The following is a 5506-nucleotide window of genomic DNA, read 5'->3' as shown; positions in this document are numbered from 1 at the left end:
ATATGAGCCCACTTCAGATTCTCAAACATCTGCAGTTCCTACTATCTCATATACACTATTCTTTAGTTTGTAATGCACTATTCTCTCTTTATACCCTTTTGTTCCATACATTTTTCATACCGAGAGATGAAACCACGTACAATTAAAATAAACACTGACCTGAAAGATTAAATCTGCTTTTCTCCACAGATGCTGCTAGACCTTTTATAGGGCATTCAGAATAAATATGATAAAGGTCAAATCAACCCTAGATAGTTTAGGAGACTAATTTCAATTGTCTAAATATCCCAACTAGATATCTATAGCCTCCTCCAGCTTAAGCAGTCCCTTGGGATCATGGATAACTTACTTTCACTCCTATCAGATTGGGTTCATTAGCCATTTTGGAGCAAATGCGTGAACTGCAAAATCTGTCACATGTGGGGCAGGTGCTACCTGAAGGATTGAGGAAATAAGGTGTTTGGAAGTTTGTACACTCTCTTGTGATGCCTGGACTTGACTTGCGTGAACCCAAAGTCTCCCAGTATGTTTGGTGCCTTCCTAATGTTCTTTCCAGAAAGCATGGACTGCCACCCCCCATTTGGCTCTCAGCAGGATGGGCAATCAGGTGTTTTACCAACAAGTCATCTTGACAGCACTAAGCAAACCATGCATGTTAGCACGGCCTGTGTGCTGTTGGATTTCTCATGCTGCTTCTACCTGCTATTTGTTCTTCACGTCACAGGTTTTCCCCCATAGAGTAATACTTGTAAGACTGCTGCTTTTCTCAAGTATAAAAAATCTATCCAGTAGTACAGTTTAAGAAGAAAAACCAAAGAAATAGAAAATTGCTAGACAGCAAGGAAAGACAGATTTCAGATTTATAGACTTTGATCTGACTGGAAGGGGTCACCAAGGAGTCCACTTTATTTCCTCACTACTTAAAGATACAGAAATTCAGGAGCTAGTAAACAGTGAACTTTTGGAATATGTAGTCAAGTTGGTGGAATGCACAGCCATAATTTAATAAAGATAATGCATGACAATACATTCTGTGAGAAGAAAACAAGGAACAGGAATGTACACTTAAAGATGACACTGTAAAGCACCCAAAGATTCATTTCACATCTATCAGAAAATTGATAGCATTGATAAACAAAGGCAACAAAAACATTAATAGAATTCTGGTTTTACAAATAGTTACAGCCGTAATAACGGATTTAAATAAAATGCTGTACTTTTGACGGAGTGTAACCAATGAGCAATCTTGGGTACCCAATTACAGAAACTGCATGAAAGCTGCAACAGACTATGCAATGTAGAATTACGGAAGGTGAGAATCCATAGACGTGATGAGAGAACTATTTCCACTGGTGTGGAGGAAGCAAGGAAGTTTAAAAGTGGGTTTTAAAAGAAGATATTGATGAAATCAGTCAGGGAAGAAAATATTTCTTAGTGACTAGGATTCATCAATGCAAAGTTAAGAGAACAAGGCTAAATATTACTGAAGTGTATTTACACAGGACTCTTGAACCATTGCATGCTTTGAGTGGCTAAGGCAGGGACCATTGCAATCAACGGTAGTTTCATGGTCGACATTACAAGACTACCTTTCAATTCCAGATTGCAGCTACCGTTTGAACTCACACCCCAGAAAATTAGCCTGGGTCTCTGATTACTGGCCGAATGGTATTATCAACTACTCCACTGTCTCCCCAACCGCCTTGTCCTGTATACACTAAGAATGAGGTCAAGACAAAGTTGTCAGAATTGAGCTCAACATGATACTGGATTGGCAATCTCTCCGATAAGCAGGAATGGTTGATGTGGGAAACTAATATTACAGCAAAACAATTTAGTGGAACTGGTTAACATGTAAGTTACAAAAAACAGAAGTTCCTGGTAAAGCTCAGCAGGTCTGGCAACATCTGTGAAGAAAAATCAGAGTTTACGTTTCAGGTCTGGCGACGCTTCCTCAGAACGCTCTTCACACATGCTGTCAGACCTGCTGAGCTTTTCCAGCAACTTCTGTCTTTGTTCCTGATTTATAACATCTGCAGTTTTTTTTCGGTTTTTAACATGTCAGTTAGGTCAACTAGAACCAGTTGGCAATTATACACTTAGAACTGTATTGGAATTAAGTGGAAGCAGTTCTCGTGTTGTCAACCAACAAGTCTCCTCACTTAACATTGTAGCTGCCATTTCAAACAAAATATAATTAAGCAAATCAGATTTTCTCATTAAATCCAATGTAAAAGCTGTAGTTCAGTTTTGCAGGACATTTCACATTAGAATAGAATATCAAAACATTCTATCCTGTAAACTGAAATAGCTTACATTGCTAAATTCCTACATTTGAAATTAAGCAACTTTTAAAATAAAGTGTAATAATAGTTGCGGACTCTACTTACTTTGAGTCACTACCTCTCCTGAGCAGTGACACTCATCCCAGACTAACTTTCCAGTCACCATCTCCCTCTCCTGAACCTGGCAAGCAGCAATGTCAACAAGTGGAAGGTTTGCCAGTCATTGGGAGGCTCAGCGAGAAAGAAAGGATGGCCACTGATCGAGAGTGTCACGGAGCAAGAGAGGCTACTTAAAATTGTTGCAGATTGGGTTATCTAAGACCTGGCATGAAATGATGTTACAATGAAACTTAAATGACTAAGGGTGAATATAGAACCTAAAACTAACTAGCAAAGTGACTAAAATCAGAGCAATTAAAACCAAGGACCTACTTTACTCTTTTGGGGTTAGGATGAAGTCATAAGATGGGAGCACAACACATGTTTATACAGTACCCAAATTTGGAACAGCTCAGATGAAAGTGTGTGTATTACTGGCTTTCATTGCTTTGAGCAGTACGTACCTACACCTGATCGCATGTTAACAAGTTCTAAATTTATTCTCTAAGAGTTGGCCACCCTTGTTATTTGTGGTTCCCTCTTGTATATGAATCACAATATCACAAGAACTGTTATAATGCAGAAGGGCACCATCTGGCCCATTGTTTTTGCACTGGCACTCAGAATGAGCAACTCTTAATGCCATTCTCCTGTCTTCTCCCTGTAACCTTGCACATTCTTCCTTTTCAGATAACAGTCTAATGCCCTTCTGAACGTTTCCATTGAAACTGCCTCTGCTATAGTCTCGCAGCATTCCAGATCCCAGCCATTCGTCGAACGAAAATGTTTCTCCTTATCGCTTTCATCTGCTGCCAAGTCATTTAAATCTATGCTGTCTTGTTTTCAATCCTTTCACCAGCAAGAATGGATTTTTCCCGATCTATTTATCCAGACTCCTTTTGTCCTTGGATACCTCTATGAAATCCTTCACTCAGTCTTCTTTTCTCGAAAGAAAACCATCCTGACTTCTGCAATCAATCTTCAGAGCTGAAGTTCTTCATCCTTTAAACCATTCTTGTGTATCTTTTCTGCATTGCTCGAACATATTCAGATGTTTCGTAAAGCACAGTGCCTCGAACTAGCACAATACTCAACTGAGGCCAAATCTGTATTCTATACAAGTTCAACGTAACCATCTTGCTCTTGTTCTCTATGTTCCTATTAATAAAGCCTCAATATTGTAACCTTTAATCAACCAAAGGACAGTCTCAACTTGTCCCGCCACCTTCAATGACTTATGCACATATATACAAGTGCCTCTCCACTTTCATCCTTTTTCAGAATTTTGCCCTTAAATTTTATCTTGTCTCTCTATGCTCTTCCTACCAAAAATGACTTACTTCACATTTCTCTGCACTGACCTTTATTTGGCACCTGCCTGCCCATTCCACCAACTTGTCCACGTCCTTTTGAAGTGCTACATGATCCTCCCCAGAATTTACAATGTTTCCAAATCTCAGATCATCTACAAACTTTGGAATTATGCCTGCACATCATGGTCTAGCTCATGAATGTATATCTGGAAAAGCAAGAGTCCAACACTTAAACCTGAAGCATACTACAAACCTTCCTCCAGCCTGCAAAATATCCATTAACCATAATGTAGGAGCAAATTACTGCAAATGCTGGAATCTGTACTGAAAACTACAAATGCTGGAGATCACAGCAGGTCAGACAGCGTCCATGGAGACAGAGTAAGCTAACGTTTTGAGCTTAGAATACTCAAAACGTTAGCTTGCTCTCTTTCCATGGATGTTGTCTGACTTGCTGTGATCTGCCACATTTATTGCTTTCATCCAATGACCATTACTCTCTGCCTGACACTTTGCCAATTTTCACGTTGTTACTCTCCCATTTATTCCACGAGCTATAATTTTGCTCACAGTCTATTAACGTGGTACTGTACCAAATGCTTTCTGGGAGTCTCTGTACACCACCTAAACAGCACTGCACTGAACACCCTTTGGCATCTCAAAAATATTCCAGCAAATTAAGTAAGCATGATTTTCCATTGAAAAATCTATTCTACTTTCCTTAATTAACCTACATTTTTCAATGCAACTATTCGTTTTGTCCCATTGATTTTAAATTTTATGAAACTCTATCCTGCTTCCTTTTAGATCATCTAAGCAATCGCTCTCAGCCTGAAACCCTTTACTACTATGGGCTTCCAAGTGACTGTTCTCTGCATCTTCTTTCCTGGTGCCCCAACCTTAATATGCTGCACAGAGAGGAGGCATAAACTGCCACGTCTCACCGTATTTATTTGTGTACAACTGTATTTATTTAAGAAACACATACGCTGTTGAAAATTACTCAATACTGAATCAAGTGCTAATTTTTTTAGAAAGGTAAAACAAAGTGAAGACTTGGACGGTCTTACAGCAAAACCTATATTAATTGTCAATTCTTCTAATCCAATTTATCAGATAGCTAAGTAGGAGTTATGGAGACAAAGTATCATTTTTGATTTATATTATGAATTGACAGTAAAGTAATTTTAGTTAAAATTAAACCTTCATTTCACCTTGAAACCACACCCAGTTCAAAACTAGTTCACAGGATCAGTATTGATATCCCAATAAATGTAGACGCAATCAGGTTGCTTGCATAATCAGTTTTTATTCCATAGATTGTAAGAAATTAGATGCAAGAGGAGGAAATCATAAGGTGTGCCATTAATCAGCAATATTCTCCCACTGCAGTCTTTGAACTTTGGCTCCAATCAAATTTACACTTCAATCCAAATCACTTTGGGTCACAATATACAAGTGCATTTTTCCAATTTTTATTTTCTAATTACAATTATGATCAATGCGTGCAGGTTATTGCATGATAGTTCCTAGTAATTAATAACCTTTCTTTAGTTAGATAATTTGGATATGGAGGTATTATTTATATAATTATTTCATGTAAAAAAGGATGAAAAACCCAAAAGGATCAAATTGTAATAATAAATTTTTTATTCAATATGAGTTACATTTCATTTGAAAGGTGACAAAATGTACATGAAAGTACTCCACACAAAGTTTTGCTTCATATAATAAAATATACTGTCAGTTTATTATTTACTGTGTACGATGACAACCATTAAGATTTCAGTGCTTTGGGAAATTTTCAAC

This window comes from Rhincodon typus, chromosome 18, assembly GCF_021869965.1.
Source record: "Rhincodon typus isolate 14 chromosome 18, sRhiTyp1.1, whole genome shotgun sequence".
Taxonomy (NCBI): Eukaryota; Metazoa; Chordata; class Chondrichthyes; order Orectolobiformes; family Rhincodontidae; genus Rhincodon; species Rhincodon typus.
This window is presented reverse-complemented; position numbering follows the sequence as displayed.